The sequence below is a fragment of the Rhinopithecus roxellana genome, chromosome 4, assembly GCF_007565055.1.
Source record: "Rhinopithecus roxellana isolate Shanxi Qingling chromosome 4, ASM756505v1, whole genome shotgun sequence".
In the NCBI taxonomy this organism is placed as follows: domain Eukaryota; kingdom Metazoa; phylum Chordata; class Mammalia; order Primates; family Cercopithecidae; genus Rhinopithecus; species Rhinopithecus roxellana.
The window spans coordinates 163,501,940-163,520,341 of record NC_044552.1 but is presented as its reverse complement, the minus strand read 5'-3'; the positions used below and the strand labels follow the sequence as shown (position 1 = coordinate 163,520,341).

At 36.1% G+C, this 18,402-nt stretch overlaps 1 protein-coding gene and 1 pseudogene across 2 annotated transcripts in view; one reads left to right on the top strand and one right to left on the bottom strand.

The window, feature by feature from the left end:
* Positions 1–18,402, bottom strand: part of NT5DC1 (5'-nucleotidase domain containing 1) — a 158,420-nt gene that overhangs the window by 112,607 nt on the left and 27,411 nt on the right. The window lies entirely within an intron of this gene.
* Positions 8,269–8,864, top strand: LOC104658201 (annotated as a pseudogene).

Below are 18,402 nucleotides of genomic sequence, written 5' to 3'. Positions count from 1 at the left end.
ATAAACAAATATTAGGTAAGAGATGAAAAGAAAACAATCTCAAGAATAATCAGTAAGATGACAATAGCAGGACAGGACTTCTAATGAAATAATACAGGACCCATTTTAAACTCTTAAATAAGTATGAAACTTGTAGATGTACCCTGAAGTAAGGATGTGGCCAATCTTCTCAATAAGAGATAATAAAGAACAGAAAAATTCTGCATTTTGAAAATCAGCATTTCTTTTTACCATCAATTTAATGTTGATTTTTTTCAGCATTTCATAGTGTAGAGTTACTGAACTCAGATCTTATGATCTGACAAAATTTATGATAAGGGAAACACTTTGTTGCCCATTCTTTTTATCATATCTCACCTTTCTAAACAAATTCTTTTGGGGACATTTAACAGCAGTTGTCAATTGTCCTCTGTTGAGGACAACTGTCCAACTTCTCACTGCAGAGTGAGAAGGAGAGTTTAAAGAAGCTTTCAATCTATTATAATGCTTCAAGACAGAAACTAGAAGTTCTTATGTCCTGTAACTTTGCTCATATGTTATATTTAAGAGGCATTCCATTTCTCATGCATCAATCTGATGTACGAATCAAATCTATAACTGGCACATAATACATTCTCTAATTGAGCCCTTTTCCCTCAGATCACTTCTTCACTGCTGGTAACTGGTACATTTTAGAACAAATCTAGTAACTTTCAATGCCATCAACCTAAGATCCCTTGTTTGAAAATGTCTGTTTTTGAACTATGTGCCAAACAGAACTCTCATTCTCCTATCATGCATATTTGTGGCTGGGACGTGGTGAACTAACTCAGAGTTGTCAGGGACAAATACCATTGGCTCACCACTCCTGGTTTACTTCCTGCTAGCACACCCAGTCCCCTTAGGGAGTATGTTACTGGTGTGAAGTCTAACAAACAGTTGTCCCAAAGTCTGATGTGGATTACAAACAAACTCTAAGAGTCCATTTACTAACTCATTAAAACTCAAGGTTAATTTAAATACACCTAAATATTTGAATTCTAAACTTAGAGTCATATATTTAAAGTAATATAGAAAACCAGGAGAAACAAATTTAATAGAGTTAGCAACTCAGTATATGCGAATGAAAGTTGGTGTTCTCCTTTTACACTTTTTTTTTTTTTTTTTTTTTTTGAGACAGAGTCTCGCTCTGCTGTCAGGCTGGAGTGCAGTGGCACAATCTCAGCTCACTGCAACCTCCGACTCCTGGGTTCAAGAGATTCCCCTGCTTCAGTCTCCCAAGTAGCTGGGACTACAGGCATGCACCACCATGCCCAGCTAATTTTTTTGTATTTTAGTAGAGACAAGGTTTCACCATGTTGACCAGGATGGTCTTGATCTCCTGACCTCGTGATCTGCCCGCCTTGGCCTCCCAAAGTGCTGGGATATGGGTGGCAGCCATCGCGCCTGGCCTCCTTTCACACTTTAACGTTGTAAGAAGAATATGTTTGTTTTCATACTATCTGTTATAAAAAGGATTCCAATTATATAAATTCCTAGGATATCCAAATATCTGACTGCAGAATACCCGACACCACCAATACATGAACTCTGAATATCCTCATTACAAAAATACAAATGATTGTATTTATTTGGCAATGAGTGTGAAAAATGATAAAGCTCCTAATCTTTGTAAGTTTTTTCTCAAGTCATAAAAAGGTTTAAGGCATTCTACTCACATCTGTTCTTTATTATAAAGCATTACAAATATTTTGCTAATCGATATAGATTAAAATCTAACAGAGAAAACACAACACAACCAAACACTACTACAAATTTGACAATGTTGCAATAAATGACAGTCCTAATTCTTCTTGATTTGATTATAATAAAATGAATTACTATAGCTAATTTTGTTGACTGAATAACTTACTTCCTAGGTTTATCCATAAAACAATCACTTCTCTTTGAAATTATATATCAAACACCCAAAATGCAAAAAAAAAAAAAAAAGTAATGCAACAAAATATTAAATTAACAGCAATAAAAAATGGCACACTCTCATTTCTTAACTATAGCTAACAAGGACAGTATGACTTGGAAGTTTTCATAGGATTAAAAAAAAATTTTAAGTAATAGAACTAATTTAACCTGAACAAAAACAATTAAAGAGGTGGGAAAGGCTGGGCCCGGTGGCTCAAACCTGTAATCCCAGCACTTTGGGAGGCCCAGGTGGGCGGATCACAAGGTCAAGAAATCAAGACCATCCTGGTCAACATGGTGAAAACTAAAAATACAAAAAAAATCAGCTGGGTGTGGTGGCACGTGCCTATAATCCCAGCTACTTGAGAGGTTGAGGCAGAATCACTTGAACCTGGGAGTCGGAGGTTGCAGTGAGCTGAAATCGCACCACTGCACTCCAGTCTCGCGACAGAGCAAGACTCTATCTCAAAAACAAAAACAAAAGAGGTGAGAAAGTGTAGTACTATCTCTTTTAATATGATCTATGTTTCTTAAAATTCCTTTATTTTAATATTATTTCTAAATATTATTCAGAATAACAAAATCCTATCTCCAGGAATTTCCTAGTAACAGCAAAAGGACAGAACCATAGTCTTCTTCCAAATAAGACACAAACCATAATGTCTACAATTTTATCCATCAAATTTTCCCACCATGAAACATAGAGAATAGCTAATCCAGATCTTTGGATTTTGTTTCGGAATCTGCTTGATTTCCATGTATTCAGACAGACATATATGTGAAGAAACTGGGAGAGATGTAAAGAAGGCATTAGAACACGAAAATAACTTTTAGAACTGATAAATACAGAACCTTACATCTTCAGTCTGAAGCAGACAGTTCATAAGAAACAAAAAGAAACAAGAAAAGCAGTGCCAAATTCTACTTTTCAGGGTTGGAAGAACACTATTAATGTATTTCACTGCTTCCTGTTTATCTCAGCCACTGCCATCGACCCCTTCAAGCTATCATTCTATCAAGATGTCCAGCTCGCTGAAGACATTCCTGACTCTAAGGAAAAAACACAGTTTTTACCACATACTATAAATCAAGTATCTTATTTTCCTGTATATGTTTATTTTCAGATGCTAACACATTTCAACCAAATAATCAGAAGTAAATTATAAACTCATTTAACATGTTTTAGGAGTGAAACACGAATTTAAGAGCAGAAGCAGCACTGATGATATATAAAACAATTAAATGTAAAATATGAAACCTGAAAGAGGTGCTTTCAAGTTTGAGTATATGTGGTTTTTGTTTTTATGTTATTAATTTTTTTTCCAACTTGAAATCTCTACTACCTTTTCCTAAGCATATGCCAAGTAACAACGTTTTTAAGTTAAAAAAAAAAAAAAGCAAAAAATAGAATTTAATCAAATAGTTTATGGTGTTTTGTCTTTTACAATTACATTACTAAATTTGGTCCCAAACAAATTCTCAAAAATAAAATGGAACAACTGTGAACTATACTAAATTAGTTTCACATTTTAGAAAGAGTATCCATTTAGTTCCTACAAAAAAGTGGTTTTGTAAATATCAAAAGAGTAAGATCCTAATAACAATTACATTTGTTATCAGGCACAAATCAGCTATTAAATGAAACTGAGAAGTAACAAATCTGTTTTTGAGTTTTCATCTAAGTAACTTCATCAAAATTTTCCTGAAATAGGAATTCCTATATATTTTCTAGACTAGAAACATCTCACATCTACAGTGTGTGTGTGTGTGTGTGTGTGTGTGTGTGTTTGGCAGAAAATCATTTACTGAAATAAGACTCTATGTAAGGATTTTCAGTAATTAAATGATTATCATAATCCTCAACTGTAAACATTCTCCTGTTGGAAAAAAAAAAAAGAAAGAAAATGTGGTACTAGTTTTTAATCACATAAGAAACAAAGTAACCTTTTCTTGAATTCAAATGTTGAACATAAACTTCTGTTAATGATTTGCACAGAACCTTTGCAAGTAAACCTAGAATTAGAAATTCTATAAAAAGAATGGTCACCTAATTCCACTAGAGAAAGGAAGGTCATCAAAAGAAATTAATGAAACATTCTCTACCGTCATTCACAAGGGTGCCAAGTTTTTCTCGAATATACAACGACTTGGAGTCCCACTGGAAAGTTGGGAAAAGAACAATATAAGTAATTTACTGAATCTCAATGAGTTATTTTAAACAATGGAGTCTTTCTTAGATAGATGATAGCTGCAGATAACACATAAAAAGCCCTAGAGAGTGAACATGTCACAAACTGAAAGAAAATATCTGCAACACATATAACTAATGAAAATCAATATCCAAAATATGTAAGAATACTAAAAAAAACACCACCACCAAAAAAAAAAAAAAAAAACTGGTAAAAAGTGGGCAAAGGTACAAACAGGTATTTGAGAGAGAAGTAAACACAAAAAAATACAATCAACATATAAAAATATGCTCACCATCATTAGAATCAGTATCATACAAATATAATAAAATGAGACAGCATTTTACAACTACTGGTTGGCAAACCTTGAAGTTTAGATGATACCAAGTGGGTGTACCCTTATGCCCTGCTGGTAAAAACATGAAACAATTTAGAAAATAATTTGGAATTAGCAGCAAAGCAGAAAAATATATATACTTAATATTCCACTCCTAGGTATACTTCCTAGAAAGATTATTTTGCATGTAGCCAGGAAACATGTATAAGAATGTTCAGAGCAGTATTATTTTGGATAGCTAAATATCCACTACAGATAAAAAAAAATTCTGATAAACTTATACCATTGTAAACTACAGAGCAGTGAAAAATGAATAAACAGCCCCACAGTATGGACAAATCTTAAAAATACAATGTTACATCAAAAAAGTATGTTGCACAAGCAGATACACACAGCATAATTCCTTTTAAATACAGAATTTAAAAACATGCAAGAAAAACATTATTGTGGGTGGGATGTAGAGTGGTATACTTTCTAGAAGGACAGAGGGAATAAGAGACTCAGTATAATTAACTACATGAGGAAACACGGGGAATGCCGCCAGGGAGATGGCATAAGGGTTTCAAAAAGAATGGTAATGTTAAGTTTCTTTTGCTGGGTAGCAGATACACATACATTTGTTCATTAAATTAATATTCCTCACCTTTAGCATAAAAGAATGCTAAATATTATACACATATCAAAGTTTTCCCAATTTTAAATATTGAAAAAAATGGGTACTTGTTCTTGAAAATTGTGGAAACCAGCAATGTAAGGCAAAAAGGAGAGGTATGATGTGCCCAGAAGAGCAAAGGAGGTGCTCCCACTCTGAGAAAGTATATTAACTAAGTGATGTGTAACTGCTGCCACAGCATTTCAGCTAGTTTATAAGGGATGGAACATAAGCATAAGTTGATGGCTTTAGGTAACAAAGGAAATTAAACAAAAGAGGAATACTTTCAAATACCTGAGAGCATGCACTGGTGGAAAAATGCCAAAGTAGCCTTTGAAACTGGTGTCCATAGGAGGGCAGCATTCAACTCTCCGCTGTGCCACCTACTGGCTTTATGAACCTGTGGAATTCCTTAACCTCTTGGGCTTCAGTTTCCTTACAAAATACAGTGGTAATGTCTATCACATAAGTCTCTTCTGGATCAAATAAGAAAAGCAAAACACCTGACACAGGGAAGACTCTCAATAAACACAAGTCCAATCTGAAGACAAAGCTGAATCAGACCTAACTATCATGATAATCATGGAATGTTATTTTTAAAATGAGGGGCAGAAGACTCAAGTGCTGTACTAGGTCTCAAAGACACAACTTTTATACAAATGGCCCTCACCTTGAAGAAGATGTCTTAATATTAATATTTATAATGCCTTTTAAGCAAAAAACTGTCTCATTCCTATTTCTCTCTTTCCTCCCATGACAAGAAAGATCTAAAGAACCATAGCTCATAACATGACCCACACGTATAATTTGTAAATCAAAAAACTAGATCGTAAAGTGCCATAAAGTAAAACAAACAAATTTTAAAAACTGGAAGTGCTCTTTACTGTCTTATAAAATGTTTTTTAAAATTCTGATAAACTTATTAACACCACAAGTAAAATGCATTTTGAAAGCACTTCAATATCATTACACTGCAGTATACAATGTATATTAAATTGCACAACAATTTTGTGTTATCAACACTGAAAGTTAAAAAAAAGTATACAAATAGGTGGATTTCAAATACAATTATTCTTAATACTGCTTTGGAGTCAGCTTTAGACTGTATTATTCAAAATATAATCATTGTATTATCCAAATTCTACACAAGAGTTTAATCATCATTTGTACCAAATAACACAGAATTTATTCTTTAAGTTAATTACCCACAAATTGTTACTAGTAGACTGAGAGACTTATTTCCCCCCACAAAACCCCACACTTTGGTAAGGTCAGTTACTTCCCACAGGCTCCAAAACTCTTAACATTTTCCCCCAATATTCGTCTATTAGAATTTTTGCCAAATAACTCTTTATCCTTTTTTCTGTATTTTTAATAGCTGTGCTATAAATCATAAGAATACATCTTTTTGGCCGGGCGCGGTGGCTCAAGCCTGTAATCCCCAGCACTTTGGGAGGCCGAGACGGGCGGATCACGAGGTCAGGAGATCGAGACCATCCTGGCTAACACGGTGAAACCCCGTCTCTACTAAAAATACAAAAAACTAGCCAGGCGTGGTGGTGGGCGCCTGTAGTCCCAGCTACTCGGGAGGCTGAGGCAGGAGAATGGCGTGAACCCGGGAGGCGGAGCTTGCAGTGAGCTGAGATCTGGCCACTGCACTCCAGCCTGGGTGACAGAGCAAGACTCCGTCTCAAAAAAAAAAAAAAAAACAAAAAAAAAAAACATCTTTTTTTGTAGTTGCATTATTTTGTCATTTCTAAGTCATGTATGATCAAAATATCATTTACTAAATTAATCTTTAAAAGTTTTACTCTGCTGCAATTATACAAATCCTACTGGTCATAAAACTAATAATGCAATTATAAACTAACACTTACCAATGTGAGAAATCAAGATTTATGGGGAAATCAAACCAAAAGCAGGACTGAAAAAATATTCACTATCTATTCTTACTCTCTCAATATCATAGTTGTAATCAAGGGCATTCCCCTGCCATATTTAACTCATGTTAAATATATAATTCTACACAAATATAAATACTACAAAATGAAGTTCTACATGTACCCCATTAGTAAGAATTCATATATTAGTAATAATTCAAAAGTCTCCCAAAACATTGAGAAGTTTTTAGTTACACCACTCTGCCTTTTAATCATTACAACAGGCCATGATGTCCTAAAAAATAAGCATGTTTGACACGTCTTCAAAATAAAAACAAATATATTGACATTCGCACTATTTGCTTTTCAATTAGCTTCTTTTTTAATTAGCAAATTCTGAACTAGCCCATTTTAGAACTGAAACAACATAGCTCTTTCAATTATAAAGAATTAAAAACAGTGTTCACCAATTTGAGATGGTTTGGAAAGCAGATGTAGTGGGATTACGCTTTCACACAAATCTTAACAAGGAATAGCCAACACAGTAGTTCCTAGGTAAGTAGTGCTATTCTCGGAATTACACTGTTTCTCATAAATCCTAAAGAAATACATCCATAGAAAACAGTCACTTTACCATGGTGATCTTGGCTAAGATGCTTAACCTCTAGGCCTCAAATTCTTTATCTCTAAAGATGAGAATAATAATAGTACCTACTTCATGGGGCTGCTATGAGAAGTAAATGAAATAATATATGCAAAGTTGTTAGAATTAGATCTAGCACATAAGACCTTAAAACGTCAGCTATTGAGCTGGCCATTTTATTTATTTACTTATTTTTATTTATTTATTTTTTTTGAGCAGAGTCTTACTCTGTCACCCAGGCTGGAGTGCAGTGGTGTCATCTCGGCTCAAGGCAACCTCTGCCTCCCAGGTTCAAGTGATTCTCCTGCCTCAGCCTCCTGAGTAGCTTGGATTACAAGTGCACGCCACCACGCCCGGGTAATTTTGTAATTTTAGCAGAGATGGGGTTTTTTCAACATGTTGGTCAGGCTGGTCTCGAACTCCTGACCTTGTGATTCACCTCCCTCGGCCTCCCAAAATGCTAGGATTACAGGCATGAGCCACTGTGTCTGGCCGAGCTGGACATTTTCTAACAGATTCTCACAACTCTAAAAGATATCTGGTTTTCCATATAAACATCTAAGTATTGCACACATTCATTTTATAAAAGATGTCTTGGTTCAGTAAATAATTGCATTTGTCTGTTGATGGCTGAAGGGATAAAGAAAATGTGGGACTTCTGTTTCCTACTACTGAGGCATGAGGATCCAGTGTTCCAACCCATTGAGAAAACGCAGCCTTTGACTGAAGAGGAGACCCATGTAATATTTGAGAAGACTGTGAAATGCATTAGGGAGAATTTCTAGCTGCTGAGAGAGGCTCAATGGCACCTACTGTTCTCGGCTGCAGAAAGACCAGGTGTACTATGTGAGTGAGAAGATTCTGAAGCTGGCACTGATATCTGATTTCCCTGGGACCTGCTTCAGAAAATTCACCAAGACCCACAAGTTTCAGTTGCACATCACAGCTCTGGATTACCTTGCACCCTATGCCAAGTATAAAGTGTGGATAAAACCTGGAGCAGAGCAGTCCTTCCCATATGGGAACGATATGTTGAAATCTGGTCTGCATCAAATCACGATAAATACTTCTGGCCAGGAAGTGGTGGTGGTAGACACCCTTTGGGTTTTGGGGTGGCAGCAACATCTGTGCAAGACTGCACAAAAGGAGACCCCACCAATTTGTGGTATTTCTTCAAGCAAACATTGGTGAATATGTGCGGCACAAAAAGACGTTGACTTAAAATGAAGTCACTGCAAGGACTCACAGTGGTGTGGAAAGGCCCAGCTTCGTTTCCTGTGTTTGCCTGGATTCCACCAACAGGTTGAATTTTGTCAACACTACGACCTCTTTAGGTCTTCTTAGTTTATATGCTATCCATCACGGACAAACACAGGCTGGATTCTTCTTCTACAGAAATGGCTCAGAATTGGGGTTTCAGATCTTTGTGTTTGTGACTAAATATTCTGTTTCATATCTGAATCTGAGGGCTTCTTGTTCTGAGTAACAGATTCCGAACTGTTGGAACTAAGGACAAGAATGCTTATTGTTATCTGTGATAATACTTTGTTTTCCAAACTCATGATAACAGCACATGGGTTTTCTCTGTTGTTTATTAATATGAAAGATAGATACTGCCATATCAGAACAGTAGGTCACATCTGAGATTTCACAAATGAAATTTGACTGAAATAATAAAAGCAATTTATCGTAAGTGTTATGTGGTGTGGAAGAAAAACTTGGTTTCAAACCCCAGTTCTGCCACCTACCAGCTAAATGACCTTGGATAAGTCATTCAACTTTAATAAGCTTCATTTTCTTCTTTAAAAACACACACACACACACACACACACACACACACAAAACTTAAGAAATAGCTATAACCATCTACCTAAGAATGGTTTTTAGAATTAGAAGAATCATGATTATAAAGCATGTAACACAGTGTCTGGAAGATGAGAGGTATCAGTCCCCTTGTCCTTTAAAAAAAAAGTGTGCATATTATATACATATACACAAACACATAATATTATCCAGCCTTAAAAGAAGAAGAAAATTCTGCTATTTTTGACAACATGGATGAACCTAGAAGATAATATGCTAAGTGAAATAAACCAGACACAGAAGGACAAATACTGCATGATCTCACTCATACGTGTAATCTAAAAAAGTCAAAATTCATAGAAGCAGGGAGTAGAATCGGTGGTTGCCAAGGGCTGCAGAGTGGAGGGTCACAGGGAGATGGTGGTCAAGGGGCACAAGGTTTCAGTTACGGAGGATGAATAAGTTCATGAAATCTAATGTACAGCATGGTGACTATAGTTAGAGATACTGTATCATATACTTAAAATTTGCTAAAAGAGTAGGTCTTAAGTGTTCTCATCAATGTGATGGATATGTTAATTAGGTTGATTATGGTAACCACTTAGCAATGTGTGTGTGTGTGTACATATATGCACACACACACATATATATATCTCTGAAAATATATTGTATACTATAAATATATATGCTTTTATCATTTATAACTCAATAAAGCCGGAAAAATTTTTTTAAACCTGAATATTTGTGAAACTATGGCCAGGGATGGGTATGTTGATCCACAGTTTACAGTACTGCCAGCAGCATATATATCAGGGGAAAAGAAGTTTTTTAATTGAATTAAAGTCCAATGAGTCTAGAGTAAATATTAAATATAGCTTGTGCAAAATGCTTTTGGTAATAGAAGTTATATTGTTCATCAAGTAATGAAATGGAATACTACCTAAGATTTTAATGAGAAAAAAGTTTATTCTGTCCAAGCATAACTTTGCTGAGTAATAAGCAGAACTGAGGGCTCTACCAATATTATCTGGAGAACTCACATAGAGTTGTTAAATAAAAAGGGGGGGGTTAATGGATGCTACAGAAAAAATTGAAGTATCATTTTCTAGTACTTACTCGGATTAGTATCTCTTTCAGCTCTAATATTTGTATTTTAATGATACTGATGCAATTCTCAAATTTTCATTTTATAAACTTGAGTGTTCTAAAATATCTATCTAATACTCACAACCCAAATAATAACATCTTCCCCCTTTCAGGGTCATATATGTATTTCCACTCAAGAGAGAAGATGCTAGCAGGTAGGTTGAGCAGGGAAAGAATTAATAAATGGTATCAGCAGTCTGTGAGCCCATTTATTTCCTGGAATATAATATATTTTTAATACATTGAAGAGTTGAATAAATCAAAGTATCAATAAGTAAATGGGATATAGATGAGTAAAAGACAATGGGAAAGTGAAGCATAGCTATGTCTAAAAAGTTATTTGTTGCTCTGAAACTGCATAGTTCAGGTTTCTTAGATATTTAAAGAAATCTCTCTAAATTCCCAAGATTCTGGGCTCTTCTCCTTTTTCTTTCCATCTCAGGCCCAACCTGAACCTACCCTCTTACATCTATATCTTCCTACCATGCCTATTTTCAGAAAAAACTGTCTTTGAAAAATCTCTGAAATTCTAACTTAGTAGCCAGTAGAACAATTTAAGGTACACACTTATTAGAACAACAATCACAGTTATTTTCTTTTGCGAAAACTACTTTGGGAAGAAGTTGTTGATACTAGGACCTCTACAAGAATTCCGAGTTATTATTTTAAGGTAAGGAAAGGTTTGGAAAGACTCAGGTCCAAACCAGCACCATGCAAATGGCCCTATCGTTGGGCATTCACAAGCACGAGGCAAACCATCCACCTCAATAAACATGGAAATCTGGTGTCCTGACACTCTTAGTTCCTTCATTCAGCAACATTTATAAGGTCTAGGCCTTACAACAGGCACTACTTGTATAGAATGGAATTTCAATAATAAATAACCCATAGTCCTTGAGTTACATTCAGGAAAGAGTATAAAGTATGAGAAAACACCATGTCATGATTTGGAAGATAGATCCACACAGACACTGAAGGAGCCAGAGGCCGTAAGAGGCTTTGGGGTCTGGCGTTTATCTCCGTGAATCTACAGCAGGAAGTAGCTCCTGCTCCAGATTCCTAGAATTCAGCCTGGCTACTGGTACACACAGAGGGCCAGAAAAAGTCTGACAATCATTTGAGAAGGCTTGTCTAATATCAGAGATATTTACTTCTTGGACACCAGTATGGTCATCATCACCAATCACAACTGTGGAGCATTCCCAGGCACTGTTTTGTCACTTGACATATGTGTCATTTAACTTTCCAAAGTTCCTAACATAAAATTAAGAGAAAGCAGGGGAAGATGACAGCATGTCTAAACTTCCGCCTAACTGGCATCATAAGTGGCAAGACTTATTTTTGACTCAAAATTTATTAAAGATAGTAAGAATTTCAGTACTAATAAGATCACTGGGGGAAAAACCACTATTAATGGTTATTATATCTCTATAGTATATACATTTTATTTTCTATTTGTTACATTTTTCCTAAATAGCAATTACTTCTAAAATATGAAAGAAAGTAGGCAAAGAGGAAACCAGGGTGCAAAAAGGCCAGGCGATCTGGTCAGCATTACTGGTGGGCAAGAGGCAGGAACCAGGGACGGTAGGAAGACTCACTTAGCATCTTTGCACTGTTAGGGGAGAGGTTTTTTGGGTGAGGTAACACAATTATTTGATCAATGGCTAAACAGATAAGGGCCCAGCATTACTGGGATGTATTTTCATTGTTAATATAATTAAGTTAAATAGCTGCATAAGTATCCATTTTGGCGATGGGTTTCCTGGTGGTCTGTGTTGCCACACAGACCCTACAGGTACTCAGGTGCCCAACGGGTACTTAATATTCTACAGGTACTCATGTACCCTACAAGTACTTTACTTTGTACACTATAAATGGTGACTGTGGAGTTGTTCTCAAGTATGATAGTAAACAGAGGAAGAAAGAGATCTAAATAAAAATTGTTACCCTGTGACTTCTCTAATTAACACTCTAATTATCTATTTTATTTCTCCTTCCAACTTAGCAGAAACTGCATGTGAAAGTCGAAGTTGTAAATAGAGTAGGAACATGTGTGAATGGTTGAGAACCCATTGATGGCCAAGATCCTTGAAGATCTTAGGTCAAGGGGCCAAGACATTCTATATTTTTAACTCAGCTGGGTTACTATGGAAAGCAGATGATGTCATTAAGCACTTGGCACAGAAAACGATGAGCTCTTCAAGTAATGTAGCAATTTGTGTAAAACGGAAAATAGAATATAAAGCCCTTGTTAAAACTTTGTAAATGACTCTCAGTTTTTCTTGACCTGACCTGACGTTTCAGGGGTTTTTCATAAACACCTGTTTTTATGCATGAATTTCTCTTTTCAAACCCTCAGCAGGTATCTAACCACTAAACCACATTAGACTATTTACACAAATAGATCATTTTTAGCTTCTGGGCTCTATAATAGCACCTAAGAATATTCTTTTAAAATTTTTTCAAGAGGAATGAGGTACAGCAAGGTGGTGGTGGAAGGTGCCCTGACTAAACTTGGCACGTTTCCCATTTCTACTCTAAAAGGATGAAGGATTAGAAGAACAGGAAAGTCAGTATCCTGCCAGAACAGGGGGTGAACACGTCAGCTCAGTTGCTGGTGTTTTCCCTCAGTGGGCTCTCTCGCCAACAGCTTGTCACATCAGAAATGTAAGTCAGTTAAACATTAGGCCAGGGGATGTGCATAATAAACTAGTTTCCTTGCCTGAAGAATAAAACGATTGATGTGGATGACCTTTCCTGCCCCTTACCGCTGAGTCTTATGAAAGAACAATAATATTCTGAGTAAAGACATATGTACCTTAAAAGACAGTTTTGCATGAAAAAAAACCTCATAAGCAAATTAAAAACACAAATAAACTGGGAAAAATATGTGAAAACTGTATCACAGAACAGAGGTTTAAGTTACAGAAAATGTACAGGAAAAGTAGGCTAGAGAAATGGTCTAAGCTATATGTAAAGATACTCAACCATGCTTTTAGTAAGAAGAATGAAAATTACAACTAGACCGAGATTTCAATTTTCACCTCTAAGGTGAACAAAAATTAAAAAGCTCAACAAAATCTAAACAACATATCCTGTTGGTGATGCTGAGGGGAAACAGGGCCATGAATCCCCATTCTATGACTCTCTCCGAAAGATACTCAGGCTATATATACACCCACACACCCACACACAAAGTTATTCACTATAAAGTATTTGTGTTAAAGGCATGGAATCAACCTAAATATCCATCAATGATAGACTGGATAAAGAAAATGTGGTACATATACACCATGGAATACCATGCAGCCATAAAAAAGAATAAGATAATGTCCTTTGCAGGGACATAGATGGTGTTGGAGGTCATTATCCTTAGCAAACTAACACAGGAACAGAAAACCAAATACTGCATGTTCTCACTTATAAGTAGGAACTAAATGATAAGAAGCTATGGACACATAGAGGGGAACAACACACACTGGGGTCTTTCAGAGGGTGGAGGGTAGAAGGAGGAAGAGGATCAGGAAAAATAACTAATGGATACTATGGTTAATACCTGGGTGATGAAATAAACTGTACAATAAAGCCCCATGACACAAGTTTACCTATGTAACAAACCTGCACTTGTACTCCTGAATTTAATAGTTAAAAAAAAGTATTTGTATTAGCAAAAGACAGGAAATAACACAGATATCCATCTATAGGGCAATGGTTGAAAAAACTATGGTGAATCTATACAATGGAGTACTATGAAGCTGTAAAAACGAATGCAGACCATCTTTACACAATGTTATGCAATGATCTCCAATATAAACTGTTACATACAATAAAACTTCAGGTCAGGTCAAGAAAAACTGAGTCATTTACAAAATAAAGTATGTACATTGTGATGCCATTCACTTAAGAAGTTGGGAGGGATATAAATGAATGATACTTTTTTAATAAAAAGGATAAATCAAACCAATTTTTAAAAAATAGTTACATATAGAAGGAAGGTAAAACACAGAGTGGATAGGTCAGTAACAGAGGCTACCCTTCTCTGAATATTCCTGGTCTTATAAATTTGACTTCAGAAATATACAATGTTTGCTGGAGCTGGTTTATATTGGCTCTTGGTGAATATTCAGGTATTTTGTGATCGAGTTGTCTGGAAACGGACTACCCACGGAGATCAGCGAACACATCTCCTTCACCCTGAAGTTGGTTGTTAAACATTTATCAGAACACCACAGAAAACATATGTACTTTAGGAAAGTATGCAACAAATTAAATTTAAAAAGAGCATTCCTAAAAATCGAAAGCAAAATGAAACAAACCTAACAGTGAATTGAGTGGGTAGTATTACCACATTGAATCAACTGTGTCACGTGACTTCACAGTACAGTAATGGAGCTCTAGTGAAAATACCAAAAGTATTGCAAACATAATCAAACAGCTTACATTTTTTTCAATATTCTCGTACGAATATTAGTATTTTTATTTTGAGAAACTGTGAGCATCATGGAATAAACAAATGAACAACTATGTTACTGGCATGAGTACGGGGTTTTTAGCATGGGACCAAGGAGCTACAGATACAAGATTGAGGTCATTAAGTAAACACCTGTGGTCCTGAATGTGCATTGGCTACATCAGTAAAAAGTTATGTCTCTTATATTTAAGGAACATCCTGTGCATACATATCTTAGCTCTGTTCACTAGAGAGAATGACCAACCCAGAAACAATGTGTGTCCCTAGGACCCAGACATCTAGGCACTCAGATTGTGGTTTCTATTTCCCACAAAAGAAACCAAGAGTCTGTCGAGAAATGTCTTATTGTAGATCTGGGCCACAAAAGGTATAAAATATTAGAAGGAAAGAAGCTATTAAAAAAAAAAAACAAAAAACTACTGGGACCATGGTCAAAAGAACTCACAAGCCAACTGGAAGAGGAGAGGCTCTCACTGGCCAAAAATGGGTAAAAAATTCTGAACAATAGTAAGATTAATAAGTGCCATGGACTGAAACACATATAATACATTATAAACTCAATGTTTACAATGATACTCAAATACACACACCTCCCTCACTACACCTGTAGAGGATGCTAGGAACAGCTTATTGTTCTAAATGCTGGTAAAGGCATTTCTCCTGATTTTTCTATACACACTGTACTTCAGGGTAACCAAATAGTTGATGAAGGGGTGTTTTTCTTTATAGAAAAAATCCTAGCTAATAAATAAAATACAAATGATAAAATCAGAATATCGCCATTTTATAACCTACAATAAAATACTGACTCTAGGCAATTACCAATGTCTGGTAACACCAAAGAGACACCAGCAATTAAGGGCCTCCTGACAGAAGTATATTATCCACTCTCTATAAAGTGTTCCTGACAAAAATGTATTTGTGTGTGTTGTGTCTGTGTGTGAGTGAATGTGTGTATCTCAAACCTGAAATCAGGTGAAAACTCTAGATTTGCCTACCAATCTGCAGAGCAGCAAACTAAGTGACAACAAATTCTAGATAATAGGAAATTGCATGAGATAGATGACACGGTTTTTCAACAAATAAACTGTAAGGGAGTAAAAAGTGGCACAAGACACCTAGCGTAACAGGTACTTTAGTTCATTTTACTGTGGCATGCTATAACAGAATGCCACAGACGGGGTAATATATGATGAACAGAGCTTTATTCGGCACACAGTTCTGAAGGATAGGAAGTCCAAGAGGACGGCACCAGTATCTGGAGAGAGCCTTCATGCTGTAGTATCACATGGCAGAAGGCAGAAGGGCAAAAGAGGGCAAAAGTGTGCAAGAGAGTAAAAGGGGGCCGAGCTTGCTTCTACATAAAGCCCACTCACAACTACTAACCCATTCCCACAATAACAACATTAATCCACTCAGTAGGGCACAGTCCTCACAACCTGATCAACTCTTAAAGATCCCACTTGCCAAAACTGTTACATTAAGGATTAAGTTTCCAATACATGAACTTTGGGGAATATATTCAAACCATGACCACAGGGATATATGAATCAATGGCAATTCATGAACCTAATTTCAACGAACAATTTATCAATCAATAAAAAAAAAGTGGATATGTATGTGTTTCCATATATATAATACAGACATGTATATATACATGTTTGTGTGTACACATGTCTATATATGTATATGAACTACAGCATTTGATATTAAGAAATAGCTGATTTTTTAATATGATGATGACATTGTTTTAAAGGAAAAAGACTCCTTATCTTCTGGAAAAATATACTGAAATATTCACAGGTGAATTGATACAATATATGGGATTTACTTCAAAATTTGGAGGAGTGGTGAATGAAAGGAGAACTGAGTGACAGTGAGTTGAGATCAGTTTGAATGATAGGCATCTAGGCATTTATTGTAACTATCCTCACTACTTCTATAAAAGACTAAAGTTTACTGTAAAAAAGTTTAAAAAGCATATGAGCACAAGGAACAAAAAACAATGTAACTAATATTAACAAGCTGATGATAGAACACGGATATCAGACTATACATTCTAACTTAGGAGGCCATCATGATCACCTGAGGAGCTTTATAAAAACACAGTCTTTGGGCCGGGTGCGGTGGCTCAAGCCTGTAATCCCAGCACTTTGGGAGGCCGAGACGGGTGGATCACGAGGTCAGGAGATCGAGACCATCCTGGCTAACACGGTGAAACCCTGTCTCTACTAAAAAATACAAAAAACTAGCCGGGCGAGGTGGTGGGCGCCTGTAGTCCCAGCTACTCGGGAGGCTGAGGCAGGAGAATGGCGTGAACCCAGGAGGCGGAGCTTGCAGTGAGCTGAGATCCGGCCACTGCACTCCAGTTTGGGCGACAGAGCAAGACTCCGTCTCAAAAAAAAAAAAAAAAAATACAGTCTTTGAACCACCACCATCTTAATGAACCTCAAAGGCTGAAGGAATTGTGCCATTTCCCTCAGGACTGCAGAAGTGGGGAAAAGAGGTTGAGAACCACTGTGTAAACACTTTAAGGGTAGAGAATATATATCATTCACCCAGTATTTATTTCAATGCCTAACACTTAAGATGCACTTAAGAAACATAAGATGAATTAATTAACGATCCACAGATGTGCAAATGAATAGGCGAGCTTAAGAGTAGCTAATTGATAGCTGTGAAAAAAATCAGTCATATTTGATATTTTAAAAAATCACTCAGGTTATAGAGTTTAAAGAGCATGGCTCTCTGTTTTGAGTGGAATGGGTTTCCCTCACAAAGCCACAGACTAGTCACTTCAAACAGCTACAAGTAAACACCCAGAGTAAAAATAGTTTTAAATACACAATTGGGTGGGGTGTGGCTAGAAAATATTCTGATTCTACAATCTGTTTTGGACAAGACAGGGCTTCTTATGTGACTAACAAAGCAAACAGCAGTCAGATTCCTTGTGCTGAAATAAGTACACTATTTGCAAAAAGGGTTGACTGTCTAAGGCTTATTCAATAAGGACACCGCATTTTCCAAAACTAAAGGGGAGTATAGAATGACAAATACCCACATATATTTACATATCCCTAAAAGAGGACATACAACCTCCCAGTATGGATTTTTTTGTGTCTCTAGTAAGTACTAACTGGAGCCAAGTCTACCATCTGACCATGGAGAACAGCAGAATACCTCAAGCACAGGAATAATCTAATTTTAAAACTTGGAGGAGCTTAGAAACCACCTAGTCCAAACTTTCCATTGTGTTGATAAAAAACCAGACACCCAGAGAGGTTAAAGTAAAAGGCTCTGAAAATTGTTGCAATAGCCACAGATGAACAAATGGTAT